A 23,671-nucleotide genomic window follows, 5' to 3' on the forward strand; every position below is an offset into this window, starting at 1 on the left:
AAATAGGAGAATCAGCTTTCTATAGGCTAGGCCTACTACTGTATATTTATTTCTCAACTTTCCTAATATTAAACACCGTGCTTATATTTACAACAGGAGTATAGCCTATCTGGCTGGCATGAAAATAAACAACGGAGAAAAGCGCCCTCCATTCGCTATTTAAGTGCATAGATTACATGTTTTTTTCCTGCTGCCCCTGTTTCAATAGAGGTGCGTGATAATGGTCCATTCTAAATCAAAACCAATTTCACACAGGATTTATTATATGTAAAGACAAGATTAAATCAAGAATAGTCTGTTGGGTGATATTAGCCTATCACTTGTGATAGGGTGTTAGAGCCTAACTGGCAAAAAAAAGCAGTGCGTGAGTTTCAAGTTTAGAGAAGATAATTTTCCCCATAAAAATGCACCTTTATAAGAAAAGCATTACATGCACCTTTATAAGAAAAGCATTACATGCACAATTGCACTTTTGATAATGGTGTTTCCGCTAATGAAACATTCACGCTTATATATATATAAATTATATATATATATATATATATTAATTATATATATATATATATATTATATATTAATTATATATTATATACATATAAATTATATATATATAAGCTGCACTTATAATGTGAAGAAATAAACTATCAACATTTTAAGCTAAACATTCTGATCTGTTGTGTCAGCCACAGTGGGTAAAGTGTTTTTAAATTCTACTGGTTGTATTAATTTGGAAACGATCGCATCCCACAACTGTCCCAGATCACGTTAGGAATATTTATTTCTCGCACAGAATAGGTCGACTTTGTACAATGGGGGATATTAGATTTACATAGGCTTGTGCTTTTGCTGTTCGTTAGGCCTACTCATCTTGTTGGCTGCCGAAAAGTAAATGTAGTTCTTACAATATCTTCAATATGCACCTCGGAATTGAATTAGGACGCGAGCAGTTGCGTCCCGGATGTGTCTGTCTTCACTTGTAGCCTGTAAAAGGCATGGATTTTTTAGGATGCATTACTGCCACACAAAGGGGATGCTGCAGGGAAATTGGAGGCATTATCAAGTTCTTGTCAAATTGAAGTCTGCGAAAGTTACATTAATAACTCTAAATTAAGCATATAGGAATAACTATTTCTTTGTTAACAGCACAACACAGAATAGCCGCATGTGCTCACTCCCTCAAATTGCTTGGAGAAAATATCCTTTCTATTTTATTCAGCTTTGTTCATTTGTATTCTTCATACTATAAAATAATGCCACGGAATTCTAAGCAAATTTGGTCTGCTAAATGAACTAGTGTAGCCCACAGCCATTTGAAATAGACTAATGGATTTATTGTGAAGGTATAGGCTATATTACATGGATTTATTAGACTTTTGAAAATGTAGACGTTCCAAAGGTCTGCATCAGTGGCTTGTAGGCTGTGTGTGGTAGCCAGGAGATTATGTGTTTGTTAATTAACTGTCAATTACCGTGAGACCAACAGTCATTTGCTTGACAATCATCGTCTGATGAAATTGTGACATCCTCCCCCTCCACCACCACCTCTAGCAATCTTAAACAGCCACAGTTCAGTTTGCGCACGTGTGTGTATTTACTTATTTGGGAGCATGTTGTGGCATGTGTGTGTGTGTGTGTGTGTGTGTGAATGAGTGTGTGAACTGAGATAGCCCTCTGACAGGGGACACAGACTGATAGCATGTTCTTGGCACTGAGGCCTGGTTGGTATGCCTCCAGTGACAGAATCAGTAACCACAGAGTAACAGAGTCCCTCCGACACACACACACTTCCCTCAGCTTCAGTTCATAGAACCACATTGCCTACCAGGCATTCACTAGAACTATCCCCCCAAAGCTCCCTAAAGCATACCACAAATTATATTATTGCAAACTCATTTAAAATAATAATAAATACTCATTTTCATTGGTCAGGGGATTTGAGGGTAGACTTTTACTATTAAGCTTTATTGTTTGTACATGTATTGCGTTAGACCACACTGGCAATCTAATCTTCACTGATTACTACTACAACAGAACAATCTGAGGGGTAATATGGGGTATGAGACCAGGGACAGCATTCACCATAGATCAGAATACACACACCAAATGATTGATGACACAGCTATTAAGTATAAGCCACTATGCCCAGTACTGAGTGCACACCACCTCTGAACTGTGGTGAACAACACCGCCTCTGAACCTTAGTGAACAACACAGTTACAGTATGAAGCAGTGAAGGAGGGAGAAAGGGAGGCACTGGCTGCATACCAAATGGAACCCTATTTCCTTTATAGTGCACTACTTTTGAACAAGGCCCATGACCAGGGTCCAAATGTCAGGGACCCCAAAAGTAGTGCATTATAAGGGAAATAGGGTGTGATTTGGGATGAAGATAACACACTTAATCAGAATGCTAGGAGTTATTAAGACCGTGGGGAATGATTAGTGTTGTTCCTATTCCCCTCATTAAGATTCCTAGCTACTGTTATTACTGTGTGTGCTATTCCAGTACCCCTGTTATTAAAGGCAAGCTTTCAGAAGAGCCTTTTATGATGTGATGTTGGACATGGTTGGGATGACAGCCAGACAGCTACGTGTTTCACGAGAGGGAGAAAATGGAGAGATGTTAATCACGCAATTTTTACATGATTAATCAAATATAACGTCAAAAATAAACACTGCATTTATGTTGCCGGTGACGATGAACAGAGCACAATCATCTAAAACGGGTTGTATTCCAAATAGCACCCTATTCCCTATATAGTGCACTGCTTTTGAACAGAGCCCTCTAAGACTAGTGCACTATATAGGGAAGAGTGCCATTTGGGACACATGCCTGACTGGAATTTAAACGGAGGGAGGGTCAACATTTGTTTTAGGGTATTGAACTCATGAAGCTATGTTATGGTTGCCAGCGACTGGACTGCTGTCGAGTGCAGGCTTAAGGAAAACAGAAAAATCTGAAGTTCATAAGATGCTTTCATACAAGAAAGCAGAGACTATAAATCAGTTCAATGCAGCTGTTTTCCATTTGACACAAGGCACTGCACCGACCTAGGCAGAGTCTGTAGTAGTACAAGTAGGTTATACCACCCTTTGGTTACACTTTCATAGATGAATTCCTTGATTTTAATGAGTTAATTATTACAACTTAGACAGCTGCTTTCACCATGTATTCAAGCAGCAAAACTGGAACATAACACCCAGTGTAATATGTCATGGTTGTGATAAATTCAGAATAGTTTCCCATTCACCTCATGAGTTGAAATTCAAATTGAATTGTCCACACCCCACAGGATGTAGAATTAGAATTTCTGTTTGAGTGACAGAAAATAGCATTTCATTCAGTGCAATTCAAATAAATTCCACTCTGTCATAGAACATGAATGTTTCATTGAATCTGCCAGGTCAGATACAGTAACTTTTATCTGGAAACAATGTTCATATACTCTTAGCCTTAGTGCTAGAATAGCCAATTATGTTTCCACCAACCATTTCATTTGTTTGTTATTTTTTAAAGCTTTATGCTCAACTTGAGGGTTCAACTAATGCATTCAGGGATTATTTTCCCCATATTGAACAACATTTTGTGATTTTGTTTTCCTTGATGAATCATTTTAAGAGTTGGTCCTGACAATTGCATGTATATAACGACATGTGTTATGTACACTCAATGACCAGTTTATTAGGTACACCCATCTAGTACAGGGTCAGACCCCCTTTGCCTCCAGAACAGTCTAAATTCTTTGAGGGGTGGCAGGTAGCCTAGTGGTTAGAGCATTGGGCCAGTAACCAAAAGGTTGCCAGATCGAATCCCCGAGCTGACAAGGTAAAAATCTGTCGTTCTGCCCCCGAACAAGGCAGGTAACCCACTGTTCCTAGGCTGTCATTGTGAATAATAATTTGTTCTTAAAACCTGTTTTAAGGGGGTAGTATTGTCACCTCCGGATGAGAAGAGTGCCCAAAGTAAACTGCCTGTTACTCAGGCCCAGAAGCTAGGATATGCATATAGTTGGTAGGTTTAGATAGAAAAAACACTAACGTTTCCAAAACTGTTAAAATAATGTCTGAGTATTACAGAATTGATATGGCAGGCTAAAACCTGAGGAAAATCCATCCAGGAAGTGCTATTATTTTTAAATGGGTGTTTTTCCATTGAAAGCCTATCCACTATATAAAGGGATATGACGCAGATTGCATTCCCTATGGCTTCCACTAGCTGTGAACAGTCTTTAGAGATTGTTTCAGGCTTTTATTCTGAAAAATGAGGGAGAATGACCACTTTCAATGAGTGGACAGTGGAAAGTCCCAGAGCTGTTTGGTGCGCACAACAACCTTTCGTTTTTCTTTTATATTGACGACGCTATTGTGCGGTTGAAATATTATTGATTATTTAGACAAAAAACAACCTGAGGATTGATTATAAACATCGTTTGACATGTTTATACGATCTTCACTGGTACTATTTGGATTTTTCGTCTGCCTGCTGTGACCGCCTTTGAGCCAATAGATTACTGAACAAAACGTGCCAACAAAACGGTTTTGGACATAAGAGGGACTTTATCGAACAAAACTAACATTTATTGTGTAACATGGAGTCTCCCTTTAACCCCTCTCTCTCCATATTTTACTCCCTTTACATTATCTCTCACTCTGTTTTACCTCTCCCTCACTCTCAAATCTCTGATATGATGAGCCCAGTCAGCAGTCCATTAATAGAGGCAGCATCCAAAATGGCACCCTATTCCTTATTTGGTGCACTACTTTTTGGTACCATTTGGGATGCAGAAAAGTGTCCCGGTAAAGACCCTCATGTCAAACTTTGATCCAGGCAACGTGATTATATCTGGGGATCAGATTGGTGGTGGAAGTGGCTTGTGTGGGCAGGATGCATGTAATTAAGCTGCAGAGCCGTGGGCCTAAAACGAGTCATCGTTGGCGCTACCATGACAACCAGGAATCCTATCCTCATTGCAGGCTGCCCCCCCACACACACACACGCACGCGCGCACACACACTGCCCCCTCTTTGCTCACTTCAGTGTGAGGTGGAATGTGATTAAACTGGTCCCCATGGACCAAAAATGACAAATCACAACCACCACATGTGAAACATAATTGACTTGGCTACAACGCCCACATGTTGGTGAATTCCCGAAACACCAAGCCACAGCAAGGAGGAGGAGGAGCATAGCTTGCTCTAACTCTTCAAGGAAACAGGGCCCCTGTCAGCATTAGGCCCAAATTAATACAATTGGAAGAGTGTGCCCATGAGGTGCAGGGCACCTCTGCAGCAAACGCCTGGCTCGGACTGAGGCTCTCCTCGTGACAGGCAGCACCCACTACCTGCTACCTGTCTCGGCCTGCTACTAGAAAACCACCAGGCTCCTCGTCCCCTGCCTGCCCACCTCCCCCTGCCAGGCAGTAACACATTTAGCTCCGCTCAACAGCCTGTTCTGCCCTTCTGGTGCCTGGGCCTAGCCATGCCCACTATGCCAAACAACTAAGTCAATCTGTGATTGGCATATGTGTGTTCAGTTCAACAATGGAGCACAATGCCTGGTGGGCTGCAGAGCAAACAGTATGGTGGATGGCTTTATTATTGGCTGCATTCCAAATTACACCCCACCCCCTATATAATGCACTACTTTTGACCAGGGCCAATAGGGCACTATGTATCTGGCAATAAACAGAGAGAACACAGTGGCAAAATACCTGACCACTAACTGACCCTAAATTAAGAAAATAGTAAGCATAGCCTTGCTATTGAGAGAGGCTGTTGTAGGCAGATCTGGCCCTCAAGAAAAGACAGGCTATGTACACACTGTCCACAAAATGAGGAAACTAATTTCTAATATTTCTAATATTTTTTTGTTGATGCTGTTGTCCTCTCACTTTTGTTTGTTTATTTCACTTGCTTAGACAATATAAAATGTTTCCAATGCCAATAAAGCCCCACTGAATTGAGAGAGGGGAAAAGTGAGACTGATGCTGCTGCAGATGAGACAGGAACAGACAGCCATCCCCCACTTCTCTGTCATAGCAAGGGAGAGAGATGAAGATTGTGTAACTCAAAGAGCTACCTCCTCCTCGGGCACTCTTCCTGTCGTCTGAAAATAAGATATTGCTTTTTCTGCAGCTCTCAGCAGTGACCTCCTGAAGCAGATAGACCGTACTGTACAGTAGCTGTCTGACACATGTTTGGGTCACACCCTTACAAGAAACCATTGGAGACGCATATGGGTCTGGGGAAAACAACCAATCACAGACAAGAAAAGATACCAAAAAAAGAAGAACCTACACCCAGTATTCTAGGAAGTACAGTAAGCTCCTGGTTACGGTCAGTGGGTGACACACACACTGTGGTAGATGAGATGAGGAAGCCCAGTGACTAGTGTCCTATTACCCAACAGTATATCATCATCAGCAGACTTACAGGCTAGTGCACACTGCTTTGACCTTCCCCACTCCCACAGACACTCACTGGAGCGACTGGCTCCATCAGCCTTAATAGACCAGGAGGTATGGAGAGTGTGTGAAGATGAGAAAGAAATAACCACCCAGACTACCCTGTGCTAGACTGCAGTGCTGTGCTGAGTGCTCCGACTCTCTCCGTGTGTGTATAGATAGATAGATAGATAGATAGATAGATAGATAGATAGATAGATAGATAGATAGATAGATAGATAGATAGATAGATAGATAGATAGATAGATAGATAGATAGATAGATAGATAGATAGATAGATAGATAGATAGATAGATAGATAGATAGATAGATAGATAGATAGATAGATAGATAGATAGATAGATAGATAGATAGATAGATAGATAGATAGATAGATAGATAGATAGATAGATAGATAGATAGATAGATAGATAGATAGATAGATAGATAGATAGATAGATAGATAGATAGATAGATAGATAGATAGATAGATAGATAGATAGATAGATAGATAGATAGATAGATAGATAGATAGATAGATAGATAGATAGATAGATAGATAGATAGATAGATAGATAGATAGATAGATAGATAGATAGATAGATAGATAGATAGATAGATAGATAGATAGATAGATAGATAGATAGATAGATAGATAGATAGATAGATAGATAGATAGATAGATAGATAGATAGATAGATAGATAGATAGATAGATAGATAGATAGATAGAGAGATCTCTCAGTGCTGACTGCACGTCTGAGAGTTTCGCTTCTCAAAAGCCGTGCAGCATGACAAACAAATAATTCAGGCGAATCTCGCTCCGTCTCTCTGTTGTTACGGGATCAGCTTCCGACTACTAAGCACTCTGCGAGGACAGGAGGAGGGGAGGCAGCGTGGGAGGATGGTATGGTGCAGCGTTTCCTGTTGGGGCTGGGCGCGTCTCGTTCCATTGGGATAGACTGGGAGGGAGATGGTTGTGGTGTGTATAGGCAAGGTAGTGAATGGACACAACATGCATTATGCACAAACTGAGTCAAACACCCAGTCACAACTTACAAGTTTGGTTTTGAACATGTACACACACACACAAGTTTTGGTGTGGGTTCTTTACAGTGCGGCTGGCCCCACAGGAAACAGTGGGAGGTAGGTAGGCAGGCAGGCAGGCAGTAGACCGGCAGGCAGCAAACAGGCGTCCATTGATTGGTGGGAATCTTCCTTGAACAGTATCAGTCAAAAGTTTGGACACACTGACTTATTCAAGGGTTTTTCATTATTTTTACTATTTTCTACATTGTAGAATAAGCAACCAACAAGTGCTCAGCATATGTGGGAACTCCTTAAAGACTGTTGGAAAAGCATTCCAGGTGAAGCTGGTTGAGAGATTGCCAAGAGTGTGCAAAACTGTCATCAAGGCAAAGGGTGGATACTTTGAAGAATCTCAAATATATTTAGATTTGTTTAGCACTTTTTGGTTATTACATACTGTAATTCCATGTGTAATTTCATAGTTTTGATGTCTTCTATTTATTCTACAATGTAGATAAATAGTCAAAAGTAAGAGAACCTTTAGGTGTGTCAACATTTGACTGGTACTGCATATAAAACTACAGTGGTCAGATTGAGATGTGTTGGTTGGGGGGTTTGTGTGGGTGTGTGTCTGCGTAATGGCGTGGGTGGTGACAAATGTGAATTCTGAAACTTCCATCGCTATTAGACAAAAATCTGTCCTGTGTAAATAAAGAGACAGACTGCCAAACCAAAACACATGGCCAAGCAGAGCTAAATTATGATTTGTTTCTTTCTCAGTTGCCAATCATGGAAGGTGTGATTATGGTGCTGAAATAGACCCAATGATTCAGACTGGCTCTAGAAAACAGAACTAAATGACATTGCTGGTTGATATTTACCTTTAACAAACAATCAGGAACACATCAAACAGGTATGTGATTCAATGTGTCTTACAAATCATTCACGGAATGTAAAATGTCAGAAAATATGTTCTATCAGTGGAATGAGTAAAGATTGATCTAATTGAAATAGATAAATAGATCAAATAAAACCAAACAAATTAAACAAAATGCAAATTTAGTAAAGAAATTAGGGAAAAGAAAATAGAGAAATCAGTCCATGTGATTGGTATCACTTCCTGATTGATTAAGACAGGGGAGAGAAATTATAATTTAAATGTTACAGCAAGCCCAAAAACACACACACACACACACACACACACACACACACACACACACACACACACACACACACACACACACACACACACACACACACACACACACACACACACACACACACACACACACACACACACACACACACACACACACTTTCCTTTCTCTGCATAAAACCCCAAAACGGGAAACAAAACAAGCCACACGTCAAAGTTGATTGGATCAAAATCTCAAGTTCCCCATTGGTTGGTTCTTCTAGGGGCCGTGAACCAGAGCTAGTGTGTGTGTGTGTGTGTGTGTATGTGTGTTTGACAGAACGAACATCTAGACTGCAGTTCCACTCAACTGACTCCACAGACAGCCAGCAAAGGTGACTGGGACGGCGCGGGGTAGGAAGCATGTTCCATTGGATTCAGTGTGAAAACAACCTTCACATGCAGTCACACACATACACACGCACAACAAACCTCACACAAGCCCTTCGGACCAGCCGAGGTAAGCTGAGGGCTGGGTGATTGTCGCACGGCTGAGACTAAGATAAAAAAAAAATATGCATTCCGTAATCACATTAATTAATTAGATACTTTAGCCCGAAGTTGCCATGTCTTCTGCACACTTGGCTAAAGCTAAATGCTTCATCAACACAGTCATTAGCTGAAGCAGGTCATTTGGAGAAGCCTCTGCCACTCACTCACTGCAGGTCTGAGTCCCAAAGAGCACCCTATTCCCTACAGTATATAGTGCCATACCTTTGACCAGAGCCCTTAGGGGTGGGATATAGGGAATAGGGTGTCATCTCGGACACGGCCTCAGTCACAACTCCAGACGTAGGTGTGGAGAAATTCAGCACGGGTGTGTGGTACATTAATATTAGGCTACCCTGAAAAAAAACTATGCCTAAGAAACGCTATTAGCGCTCACCCCGCTAACTAGCTAGCCATTTCACACCGGTTACACTAACAAGCTGTTCTATCTAAAACAAACCTACACCTTGCATGTTCATTTAACATTTGCTTCAGATAGGTCTCCTGTGGATAAACTTTAAAACAGACAGGAGTAGTGTTCTGAGGCAAAAACTGAAGGCTACATGAACTCATCCCTGGTTCCCTCATCCCTGGCCCCTTACCATATGAATGTCCATATTAAATTGGTTGCCATTGTTGTTACAGTTGCTCTATGAGTGACAGCAGCCGAGCTGCTCCCTGTCACCTCTGCTCTCATCAAACACGTTGCTGTGGACGGTGGCAGTTAGCGGCACTCAACCCTGAACGCTCCCTCAACCCCTGGGGAGCAGTCCACCCATTCAGCTCACACACACACACACTGTATAAGTCACGGGGGGTATATATAATAGCATTAGTGGGTGCTTATATTTCTCCTATTTCACGTGTGTGAAATTGAGATATTTTTTTCATTCCCACTCCCTCCGAGACCCTCAGAGAGTGGAGGGGAGCTGGGCCAGCAGGGTCTGCCATTATCAACAGTGATCCTGGAGCAATTCAAGTGCCTTGCTCAAAGGCACAGACAGATTATTCACCTTGTCGGGTATTAAAACTAGTGACCTTTCGGTTACTGGCCCAATGCTCTAACCGCTAGCCTACCTACTGACTATGTATCTCTCCATCCAGATACTATATAGAAGCTAGCTAGTCTGATCTCACATTCAACAAACACTTGATGACTGGCCTTTGTCCTGAAACGCAAACAACAAGTCTTTTGTATAGCTTACATACTCATCCATCAGTCAACACAGTCATAAGTCATCATTTTTGGCCAAACAGCTGTGGAGCTGCAGCAGTAGCCACAGTAACTTGGCGACAAGGAGGGAAATTCCTGTCAGGGCAGAAGAGAGGGAAGGAGGAGATAGGAGGGACGGAGAAGAGGAAGGAGGGGAGCTGGGCCAGCCCAAACACAGTGGTGGAGTATGGTGACGTCACTAGAAGAAGCTCTGGTACCCTCCAGGGGTTCCGGCTCTCAGCTCTCTCGTTCTTTTTTCTCTCTTGCTCAGCTCTCTTTTTCTTGCTCTCTTTTTGGAGCAAGAGCATTCGTCTGAAGTGCCAGAGGCAATGGTGGAAGGAGAGGGAAGGGAGGAGCAGAGGGGGGAGGACGGGAGTTGGGGTGGTAGGCTCTGCCAACTGCCTTCTGCCCAACTTCTAACTCAACAAGGAGGAGATACAGATGTTGAGTGAGCCAGTTAATTATTTTCTCCTCTCTCAGACCTGGTAAACAACTCAAACTATGTTCTTTGTCTTAGCAGCTGTGGTGTTAACTTACTATATGCGCAAAAACATTAATTGGGTAGGCCTACTTATTTAGAGAGAAATTTAACAGATCGTAGGCCTATAGCAAAACTGGGGATACACAATTAATGTGGCATCTTCTTAAAGCCATCTTTCAAAATGAATCACTCAATTCATTGTTCAACTAAAACTTCATCTACACTTTTAAACAACTTAAAGGCCCTATATAGCCAAAAACATTATTTTTATATGTCTGGAACTCTATTGGAGGAATGCAACACCATTCTCCCACGAGAAATTCCATTTGTAGTTTTGTTGACTGTGGTGGAAAACTCCCCAGAATCTCACAAGTGTTCAGTTGAGTCGAGATCTGGTGACTGAGACGGCCATTGCATATGGTTTACATCGTTTTCATGCTCATCAAACCAATCAGTGACAACTCGTACCCTAGCATTGTCATTCTATGAGGGTGTAGCCATGGTAGCCAAAATAATGGGCAAAATATTGGCCTGCCCAGCATTTTTATACATGACCCTAAGCATGATGGTTAAGCATGATGGGAAGTTAAGTTATTAATTAAATCAGGAACCACACCTATGTGGGACCACCTGCGTTCAATAGACACTGTAGCCCTCATTTCTCAAGTGTTTCCAATATACCTGTATATTTCCACACTGAGTTTGGAATAATACTATGAAATTGTGAAAATGATTATAATAGTGTTAGAGCAGTTAGAAACCTGAATGGAGGTTTGGCCTGATTATTTGGGCCTGGCTATATAAAGAGGGAACTTCCCTGGGTTTCAGTTTTGGATATGGCTATTAGGGGAAGTCCTGAAGGCTAAAATAACCAGCCAACCTAAACAAGTGGCTTCACCCAATCAGATAAATATTTACCAAGGCCAGGGACAAACACAGGCTGATTCCCAAATGGCACCCTATTCCCTATACAGTGCACTACTTTTACCAGAGTCGTATTGGCCCTGATCAAAATAAGTGCACATCTGTACATAGGAATAAGGTGCCATTTGGGAACCTACCCTAGTGAGTGACCACACTGTTTTTTGCAATGTCACTGTGAAGTGGTGGTAAATAAATAGGCATTTATGTGTTCCGGTAAATCGTTGCAAAACAAAACCCAAACAGTGAAAACAAACCCAACAGTAATTAGGGAGACACTGGGATAATTTGGCAGTAGTGTACTGTGGTAATTTTAGACAGGAATAAGGGTCTCTGCCTGTAAACAACAAAGAACTACAGTACGAGTCAAAAGTTCGGACACCTACTCATTTAAGTTTTATTTTTTGACATGGTAGAATAATAGTGAATACATCAAAACTATGAAATTACACATATGAAATCATGTAGTAACCAAAAAAAGTGTTCAAGAAAATATTTGAGATTCTTCAAACTAGCCACCTTGATGACAGCTTTGCACACTCTTGGCATTCTCTCAACCAGATTCACCTGGAATGCTTTTCCAACAGTCTTGAAGGAGTACCCACATATGCTGAGCACTTGTTGGCTGCTTTTCCTTCACTCTGTGGCCCAACTCATCCCATACCATCTGAATTGGGTTGAGGTCAGGTGATTGTGGAGGCCAGGTCATCTGATGCAGCACTCCATCACTCTGCTAGGTCAAATAGCCCATACACACAGCCTGGAGGTGTGTTGGGTCATTGTCCAGTTGAAAAATAAATGATAGTCCCACTAAGCGCAAACCAGATGGGATGATGTAACACTGCAGAATGCTGTGGTAGCCATGCTGGTGTCACCAGCAAAGCACCATCACACCTCCTCCCCCATGCTTCTCGGTGGGAACCACACATGCAGAGATCTGTTGTCTAACTCTGTGTCTCACAAAGACACAGCGGTTGGAACCAAAAATCTCACATTTCGACTCATCAGACCTAAGGACAGATTTCCAAGGCTCTAATGTCCATTGCTCGTGTTTTATAGCCCTAGCAAGTCTCTTCTTATTATTGGTATCCTTTAGTAGTGGTTTCTTTGCAGCAATTTGACCAAGAAGGCCTGATTCCACGCAGTCTCCTCTGAACAGTTGATGTTGAGATGTCTGTTACTTGAACTCTGTAGCATTTATTTGGGCCGCAATCTGAGGTGCAGTTAACTCGAATGAACTTATCCTCGGCAGCAGAGGTCCTCAGAACCTCAAAGTTATACAGCTGCACCATCGAGAGCATCCTTACTGGTTGCATCACTGCCTGGTATGATACCTGCTCAGCCTCCGAACACAAGGCACTACAGAGAGTAGTGCGTACGGCCCAGCACGTCACTGGGGCCAAGGTTCCTGCCATCCAGGACCTCTATACCGGTGTCAGAGGAAGGCCCTAAAAATTGTCAGACTCCAGCCACCCTAGTCATAGACTGTTCTCTCTACTACCGCATGCCAAGTGGTACTGAAGCACCAAGTGTAAGTCCAAAAGACTTCTTAACAGCTTCTACCCCCAAAACACCAGTCTCAACGTCAACAGTGAAGAGGCGACTCCGGGATTCTGCCCTTCTAGGCAGAGTTGCAAAGAAAAAGCCACATTTCAGACTGACCAATAAAAAAAAATATTAAGATGGGCAAAAGAACACAGACACTGGACAGAGGAACTCTGCTTAGAAGGCAAGCATCCCGGAGTCGCCTCTTCACTGTTGACGTTGAGACTGTTGTTTTGCAGGTACTATTTAACAAAGCTGCCAGTTGAGGACTTGTGAGGCATCTATTTCTCAAACTAGACACTTTAATGTACTTGTCCTCTTGCTTAGTGGTGCACCGGGGCCTCCCACTCCTCTTTCTATTCTGGTTAGAGCCAGTTCACGCTGTTCTGTGAAGGGAGTAGCACAGTGTTGTACCAGATCATCAGTTTCTTGGCAATTTCTTGCATGGAATAGCCTTCATTTCTCAGAACAAGAATAGACTGACGAGTTTCAGAAGAAAGTGCTTTGTTTCTGGCCATTTCGAGCCTGTAATCGAACCCACAAATGCTGATGCTCCAGATACTCAACTAGTCTAAAGGCCAGTTTTGTTGCTTCTTTAAATCAGAACAACACTTTTCAGTTGTGCTAACATACTGTATTTGCAAAAGGGTTTTTCTAATGATTAATTAGCCTTTTTTAAATGATAAACTTGGATTAGCTAACACAACATGCCATTGGAACACAGGAGTGATGGTTGCTTATAAAATGGGTCTCTACGGACTATGTAGATATCCCATAAAAAATCTGCCGTTTTCAGCAACAATAGTCATTTACAACATTAACAATGTCTACACTATATTTCTGATCAATTTGATATTTTAAATGGACATATTTAGCTTTTCTTTCAAAAACAAGGACTTTTCTAAGTGACCCCAAACTTGACCCAGAACGATAGTGTACATTTTACCTCAATAAAGTCGACTAACCGGTGCCCCCTCACATTGACTCTGTACCGGTACCCCCTGTATGTAGCCTCGCTATTGTTATTTTACTGCTGCTCTTTAATTATTTGTTACTGTTATTACTATTATCTATTTTTTACTTCACACTTCATTTGACTTAACTGCATTGTTGGTTAAGGGCTTGTAAGTAAGCATTTCACTATAAGGCCCACCCACATCTGTTGTATTCGGCTCATGTGACAAATCAAATTTGATTTGAACTCTGGGTCTTCCTTTCCTGTGGCAGTCCTCATGAGAGCCAGTTTCATCATGGCGCTTGATGGTTTTTGCGACGGCATTTGAAGACACTTTCAAAGTTCTTTACATTTTCCGGATTGACTGACCTTCATGTCCTATATAATGATGGACTGTCGTTTCTCTTTGCTTATTTGAGCTGTTCTTGCCAAAATATGGACTTGGTATTTTACTATATAGGGCTATCTTCTGTATACTACTCCTACCTTGTCACAACACAACTGATTGGCTCAATAGCATTAAGGAAAGCAATTCCACAAAGGATCTTTTACCAAGGCACACATGTTAATTGAAATGCATTCCAGGTGACTGACTCATGAAGCTGGTTGAGAGAATGCCAAGAGTGTGCAAAGCTATCATCAAGGTAAGGGGTGGCTACTTTGAAGAATCTCAAATATAAAATATATTTTGATTGAACACTTTTTTGGTTACTCCATGATTCCTCATAGTTTTGATGTCTTCAATAATATTCTACAATGTAAAAAATAGTAAAAATAAAGAAACCCTGGAATGAGTAGGGGTGTCCAAACTTCTCACTGGTATTGTGTGTGTGTTAATGGACGATAAAGAGTGTTTCTGTGTGTGTATTAATGGAAGTTTCACAGCAGGATACGAACATCTGAGTTAATGTGTGTGTAATATTCATAGGGTTATATTTTACAATTCACACAGTCACACACACACAAACATGAAATTACAAGAATTCCTCTGATTTAAAGCAATTGCTTCGATCAACCCCCCTGCCTCCCATCCAGAGTGACAAAACAGCAGATGAACAACGACTGTATTGAAGAAGCCTGCCTCTTCTTTAATAACATTCCCTATCAGAGGCATTTCTATCAGTCTTTTCTCTAGACCGCAGCATAGTGTTTGTGTCAAATATGGTTGCGATCAGAACTGCAGGAATGGGACAGAAAGGCCACGTTCAAATGCTCCTTTATGCATCTGAAATTAACTGCTCGGCCAAGACCTTTATCAAAGATAATGTCAGCCTGTCTTTTGAACAACAGTGCACAAAAAATTAAATGTTCTTCACTTATTATAGCAAAATATGAAAGATAAGGAAGACACGAGGAGTGTCAAAAATGAGCACTATTAAGCTTGTGTTACTGTTGCAAAATGGCATAAAATCAGTGGAGTCTTACACCAGTCCACAGAAAGAAAGGAGGGTCTCAGTAGGCTGAGAGGAGAGAGGCACTGCTTGCTAGCTACCTTGATGTTGTTGTTGCTGCTGCCATGCCTCTGCCTCACGTTGTTACTCGGTGCCAATCACCGACAGGCAGGCAGGAGGTAACGTTACATAATCACACCCAGTGGAACACCGCTGATGGAGGAGAGCCTTCTCTCTACCCTCCCCCCACACTCTCCATCTCTCCCACTCCTCACTCTTTCCATCTCTCTCTTCCCACTCTCTCTCCTCTCTCCTTTTTCCCCTCCATCTCTTTTGCACCCGTATAACAGCATAACAAAACAAAGACATCCACTGAACATCAGGTTAATGTTGTGTATTAGACCACTGTTACAAAGTATTACTGCACCCAGATGGTAAAGAGATCGTAACAATCCCGTAAACTAGTTTTTTCCACCCTTTCATTTCATCATGGTGAATGTTGGGCCCTGGTCAAAAGTAGTGCACTATAAAGGGAATAGGGTGCCATTTGAGATGAAGGTGTCCTTGTACCTCTAGCAGAGGTAGTAGGATGATTATGTCATTAAAATACCTTGATGAAATAAAGCAGGGAGACCTTGGCTATGTGGAACAAAACACTGAGGGAGAGAGATTCTCTCTCTCTCTCTCTCTCTCTCTCTCTCTCTCTCTCTCTCTCTCTCTCTCTCTCTCTCTCTCTCTCTCTCTCTCTCTCTCTCTCTCTCTCTCTCTCTCTCTCTCTCTCTCTCTCTCTCTCTCTCTCTCTCTCTCTCTCTCTCTCTCTCTCTCTCTCTCTCTCTCTCTCTCTCTCTCTCTCTCTCTCTCTCTCTCTCTCTCTCTCTCAGACACACACACACACACACACACACACATAAATGTACAACCTTACACACATAAACACAAACATGACTGTGAGCATGCACCACACACAGACACACATGCACAAACACACATCACCCTATTGCTGTGATAGGGACTAGCTAATATTAAACCATGCATAGCATGGATTGTGTCTGAATGAGCTAAGTGAGCTGATGAGCTCATGGTGGGTGGAAGAGTCAGTCAAGACCACCTCCTCACACACATATGCGCGAGCACACACACACACACACACACACGCAGCTCTCATCTGTGGGACTTGGCTGTCTGTTACAGTGCCTTGCGAAAGTATTCGGCCCCCTTGAACTTTGCGACCTTTTGCCACATTTCAGGCTTCAAACATAAAGATATAAACTGTATTTTTTTGTGAAGAATCAACAACAAGTGCGACACAATCATGAAGTGGAACGACATTTATTGGTTATTTCAAACTTTTTTAACAAATCAAAAACTGAAAAATTGGGCGTGCAAAATTATTCAGCCCCTTTACTTTCAGTGCAGCAAACACTCTCCAGAAGTTCAGTGAGGATCTCTGAATGATCCAATGTTGACCTAAATGCCTAATGATGAATAATAAATACAATCCACCTGTGTGTAATCAAGTCTCCGTATAAATGCACCTGCACTGTGATAGTCTCAGAGGTCCGTTAAAAGCGCAGAGAGCATCATGAAGAACAAGGAACACACCAGGCAGGTCCGAGATACTGTTGTGAAGAAGTTTAAAGCCGGATTTGGATACAAAAAGATTTCCCAAGCTTTAAACATCCCAAGGAGCACTGTGCAAGCGATAATATTGAAATGGAAGGAGTATCAGACCACTGCAAATCTACCAAGACCTGGCCGTCCCTCTAAACTTTCAGCTCATACAAGGAGAAGACTGATCAGAGATGCAGCCAAGAGGCCCATGATCACTCTGGATGAACTGCAGAGATCTACAGCTGAGGTGGGAGACTCTGTCCATAGGACAACAATCAGTCGTATATTGCACAAATCTGGCCTTTATGGAAGAGTGGCAAGAAGAAAGCCATTTCTTAAAGATATCCATAAAAAGTGTTGTTTAAAGTTTGCCACAAGCCACCTGGGAGACATACCAAACATGTGGAAGAAGGTGCTCTGGTCAGATGAAACCAAAATTGAACTTTTTGGAAACAATGCAAAATGTTATGTTTGGCGTAAAAGCAACAAAGCCCATCACCCTGAACACACCATCCCCACTGTCAAACATGGTGGTGGCAGCATCATGGTTTGGGCCTGCTTTTCTTCAGCAGGGACAGGGAAGATGGTTAAAATTGATGGGAAGATGGATGGAGCCAAATACAAGACCATTCTGGAAGAAAACCTGATGGAGTCTGCAAAAGACCTGAGACTGGGACGGAGATTTGTCTTCCAACAAGACAATGATCCAAAACATAAAGCAAAATCTACAATGGAATGGTTAAAAAATAAACATATCCAGGTGTTAGAATGGCCAAGTCAAAGTCCAGACCTGAATCCAATCGAGAATCTGTGGAAAGAACTGAAAACTGCTGTTCACAAATGCTCTCCATACAACCTCACTGAGCTCGAGCTGTTTTGCAAGGAGGAATGGGAAAGAATTTCAGTCTCTCGATGTGCAAAACTGATAGAGACATACCCCAAGCGACTTACAGCTGTAATCGCAGCAAAAGGTGGCGCTACAAACTATTAACTTAAGGGGGCTGAATAATTTTGCACGCCCAATTTTTCAGTTTTTGATTTGTTAAAAAAGTTTGAAATATCGAATAAATGTCGTTCCACTTCATGATTGTGTCCCACTTGTTGTTGATTCTTCACAAAAAAATACAGTTTTATATCTTTATGTTTGAAGCCTGAAATGTGGCAAAAGGTCGCAAAGTTCAAGGGGGCCGAATACTTTCGCAAGGCACTGTATGTAACCACCCCCCATCCAGCAGCTCATCCTGCTGGGTTCACCTCGTCCTCCTTGGTCCTACGTCACTCTGCCCATGAAGAAACACACCACAAACATGTGCAGTAAGTAAGCCCTGCTTAAGGACTCACTCACTGATTGGACTGACTGAGGAGTTAGTGGGAGTGGAGTTAGCATTTAGCCTTGTTAGCCCCTGACCAACATCAACCATCCTGCCAATGTTAATGCCAACAGACAGAGAGTAGCCTGCATTTACATTTTTTAAACGGAACCTTTATTTAACTAGGCAAGTCAGTTAAAAACAAATTCTTGCTTACAATGAAGGCCTACTGGGGAACAGTGGGTTAACTGCCTTGTTCAGAGGCAGAACAGCTGATTTTTACCTTGTCAGCTCGGGGATTCAATCCAGCAACCTATCGGTAACTGGCCAAACGCTCTAACTACTAGGCTACCTGCATCATCTGGTTGGGCACATATAATGAAGAAAAAACATATCCCCACTAGGCTATTTTCCTTATTATACACTCTTAAAGACACAGGCACTCTTTTTAGATGTTACACATCATCCATAACATACCACCCTCCAAACTTGATACGTATTATTTTACAGTAAAGGTAAAACAAATTCAAAAAGGATCAGGGAAAAGGGAGGCATCAATCCCAACTCCGCCTGGACAGGATATGACAAACAGTTCACAGTGCCACACAAAAACACCACAAAGTAGCAGCAGCACTCTTAATGGTCTAAGAAGTTAGATGAAAGGAGAGAGAGATAACGAAAGAAGGTGAAGAGAGAAGGAGTCAATCAGAACCATGGCTACAGTAGAGGAGGTAAAGAAAGAGGGGGATCAATGAGGATAGTGAAGGACCGATAATCAGCCGATATATCGGGCCGATATTGGCCTTTTCTATTCTATTAGCCCTTCTCTGTTGGCTTTGCCGATAGTCCCTTTACATAGCAAAACTGTTGGTACTGTATGCCAGCCGACACTCACCGCCTGAGCCACGAGCCCTGCAGAATGCAGGGGAATGTCTAGCTAGGAAAATCAGCAGCAAGCTAGCTGTGACTGGAAATATTAATTGAGTTAATTCACTAATAATAAAGCTTGTGTCGGCATTCCCGGACATGCATGCAATAAACAAGCGAGCTAGCTAAGCAGATAGCTATGTGCCCTGTTAGTAAAGATTATGATAACTAACCCTTTCATCTGTGGTATTAGCTAGATTAGCTACTATGCTAGCTACTGTAGCTGGCTAGATAAACACCCCTGCTAAGATATCAGGAGATAATAGCCAACGTAGCTATCCAACATTAGCTGGTTATCCTTTTGAACATGCACCATTTTTGGCAACGAGCCATCTGACTTGGTGTAAGGTTAGCTATTTACTGGTGTGATGATCTGACCAGCCGCAATCGTATCCGTAAATTGACAGTTGACAGTCAGATTAGATGATTGTTGTAATAGGGAAAGTAGGAAGTGTTTTAAGCGGCCTAAATAAAGGTTGGAAATAGGTTTAGCAACCTAAGAATCTTCCTGCAGGTTTAGGTGCCAAGAAAGCTGTAGATCAGCACGAGCGAGTGTGCATTCTCACTTCACAAACTATGGGCAGACTTGAGTCACAGACAGAACGTGCATAGCCTTTTCAGCTTTTTTTCCTACCCTCAGTCTCCTTGTTAAATATTATTCACATGTATGGATTGGTTGCAAATGTCATTGAGCTAGTTCTCATAGTAGCAGTAAACAGCAGCAAGTGATATGAGCGATGGGGAGATATGTAACAGTAGGATCAGGTTACAATACGCCCATTTCTTGACAGATAGCTGAACTAGCCATTTGAGTCACTTGTTAAATCCACTTCAAATCAGTGACGATGAAGGGGAGGAGACAGGTTAAAGAAGGATTTTTAATCAAACTCAATATTAGGAAGGTGTTCTTAATGTTTTGTCCACTCTGTGTAAGTCCCAAATGGAAGGAACACAAGCTCAATAACTCAATGCATGCACACACTCTTACTGACTCCACATTCACCTGTTTTGTGAGTAGGTCTATGCCATCTTAATTCATACAGTTTATCAAAGGATTTACCATTCAAATAAGTATTCAAGTATTACAATTATGTTGCTTTGTAGTTAATTTAGTAAAAAATGATATATATATATATATATATATATATATATATATATATATATATATATATATATATATAATATATATATATATATATAAATAAATCAAATTTAATGTATGCATTAATCTATGGGAATATTCGTCATAAAAATGTACAAATATAATGCTTTTGAATATCGACCTAAAATATCAGACATCGGCCTCCTTGACACCAAAAATCGATATTGGCCCTAAAATATCTATATCTCCAAATTAAAAGCATTGATACAGTAGGAGGTAAAGAAAGAGGGGATCAATGAAAAGCATTGATACAGTAGGAGGTAAAGAAAGAGGGGATCAATGAAAAGCATTGATACAGTAGGAGGTAAAGAAAGAGGGGATCAATGAAAAGCATTGATACAGTAGGAGGTAAAGAAAGAGGGGATCAATGAAAAGCATTGATACAGTAGGAGGTAAAGAAAGAGGGGATCAATGAAAAGCATTGATACAGTAGGAGGTAAAGAAAGAGGGGATCAATGAAAACCATTGATACAGTAGGAGGTAAAGAAAGAGGGGATCAATGAAAAACATGGATACAGTAGAGGAGAAAACTGAAACTCCACAAGCTCTATATGAGTATATAATGCTGTTTCAATAACACACAGCCATAAATCAACGCACGCACACACAAACACATCACAATACCTGTGCAAGAGGCAGAGAACTCTGTTCTGTTGTGTAGTCTGAAGTCTCTGTCTTCTCTTCTCGTCTTTCCTTCGAGTCAGACGACATCGACAGCTTACAGGGGAACACCTGACCTAACATTCCGCACACAGTCGGTCAGTCAGACATGCTCCTCCAGAACAATAACCGGCTGACATTCCTTCTTGCCCCCTCCTCAACTCCTGAAATGCCACAGCAGAGCAGAAAGGAAGGCAGAGAGCCTCCGTCTGGTCACCGTCTGTCTGTCTGAGAACTCACTCACTCAAAACTCGACTGAGTGAGACAAGAGTCTGAGCTTTCTCTTTACACTTCTGCCTGCCTCCCCTTTTGCTGGAGCGGCAGCTAGCATGCAGCCAAGCTTCCCTTCCTTCTCTCTCTTTCTGCCTTGCCTTTCCTTTTTTTCATCCCTCTCTCCTCCATTTTTTTTAATCCCAGCTCTAAATCAGGGAAAGCCCTGGCTGCCATTGTGCTGACTTCCCCTACCAAAGCGTCAGCTCGCTCACTCACTCAAATCAAATCTTATTTGTCACATGCTTCGTAAAACAACAGGTGTAGACTAAATGCTTATTTACGGGCCCTTCCCAACAACTCAGAGAGAGAAAAATAGAATAATTGAAAATAAAACACGTAATAATAAAATAAGTAAGAAATACAGATTAACGTGGCTATATCTCTCTCAAAACAATCTAACCAAAGCAGGATGCAGGGGCAAAAAAAAAGATCTGGTGCCTAATTCCGCTTCACACAAATACAGACACACAGAGGCGTAATGCACACATTATTTTAGAGGGGGCATGAAGTATGTGAGTTTGGAGGGGGAGGGGGGTGGAAATTGGAGAATTTACCATTTTTCAAACACCCTAAACAGCTTTTTTTCGTACAATCCTGAGCCATAGTCATTATGTTCAATTGTAATTTTAATGAGGGTGTTAATCACACAACAGACTGCACTAACATGCCTAGGATATTACATCCACATTACAACACAGTACATGGGATCATAATCCCCAAAGATTGTAAAGCTGCTGTGGTCATCCCCCTCTTCAAAGGGGGAGACACTCTAGACCCAAACTGTTAGATCTATATCTATCCTACCCTGCCTTTCTAAGGTCTTCGAAAGCCAAGTTAACAAACAGACCACCGACCATTTCGAATCCCACCGTACCTTCTCCGCTATGCAATCTGGTTTCCGAGCTGGTCATGGGGTACACCTCAGCCACGCTCAAGGTCCTAAACAACATCACAACCGCCATCGATAAAAGACATTACTGTGCAGCCGTAGTCATCGACCTGGCCAAGTCTTTCGACTCTGTCAATCATCGCATTCTTATCGGCAGACTTAACAGCCTTGGTTTTTCAAATGACTGCCTCGCCTGCTTCACCAACTACTTCTCAGATATAGTTCAGTGTGTCAAATCGGAGGGCCTGTTCTCCGGACCTCTGGCAGTCTCTATGGGGGTGCCACAGGGTTCAATTCTCGGGCCGACTCTCTTCTCTGTGTACATCAATGATGTCGCTCTTGCTGCTGGTGATTCTCTGATCCACCTCTACACAGACGACAGCCCTTCTTTGGACACTGTGTTAACAAACCTCCAGACGAGCTTCAATGCCATACAACTCTCCTTCCGTGGCCTCCAACTGCTCTTAAATGCACGTAAAACTAAATGCATGCTCTTCAACTGATCGCTGCCCGACCCTGCCCGCCCATCTAGCATCACTACTCTGGACGGTTCTGACTTTGAATATGTGGACAACTACAAATACCTAGGTGTCTGGTTAGACTGTAAACTCTCCTTCCAGACTCACATTAAGCATCTCCAATCCAAAATTAAATCTAGAATCAACTTCCTATTTCACAACAAAGCATCCTTCACTCATGCTGCCAAACATACCCTTGTAAAACTGACAATCCTACCGATCCTTGACTTCAGCGATGTCATTTACAAAATAGCCCAAAATAACACTCTACTCAGTAAATTGGATGCAGTCTATCACAGTGCCATCCGTTTTGTCACCAAAGCCCCATATACTACCCACCACTGCAACCTGTATGCTCTCGTTGGCTGGCCCTCATTTCATATTCGTCGCCAAACCCACTGGCTCCATGTCATCTACAAGACCCTGCTAGGTAAAGTCCCCCCTTATCTCAGCTCGCTGGTCACCATAGCATCTCCCACCTGTAGCACACGCTCCAGCAGGTATATCTCTCTAGTCACCCCCAAAACCAATTCTTTCTTTGGCCGCCTCTCCTTCCAGTTCTCTGCTGCCAATGACTGGAACGAACTACAAAAATCTCTGAAACTGGAAACACTTATCACCCTCACTAGCTTTAAGCACCAACTGTCAGAGCAGCTCACA

The 23,671-nt window shown here is 42.0% G+C and overlaps 1 protein-coding gene across 2 annotated transcripts in view; it reads right to left on the reverse strand.

The window, feature by feature from the left end:
* Nucleotides 1-23,671, reverse strand: part of hivep1 (HIVEP zinc finger 1) — a 91,081-nt gene that overhangs the window by 31,962 nt on the left and 35,448 nt on the right. The window contains exon 1 of one of the 2 annotated variants that reach the window (XM_031788812.1): nt 21,296-21,883. The exons of the other annotated variant lie outside the window; for it this stretch is intronic. The gene's annotated coding sequence lies outside the window, so the exon portion shown is untranslated. Of the gene's footprint in view, nt 1-21,295; nt 21,884-23,671 lie in introns of those variants that run through there. 2 annotated transcript variants of the gene reach the window in all.

Source organism: Oncorhynchus kisutch, linkage group LG14 (assembly GCF_002021735.2).
Source record: "Oncorhynchus kisutch isolate 150728-3 linkage group LG14, Okis_V2, whole genome shotgun sequence".
Classification (NCBI taxonomy): Eukaryota; Metazoa; Chordata; class Actinopteri; order Salmoniformes; family Salmonidae; genus Oncorhynchus; species Oncorhynchus kisutch.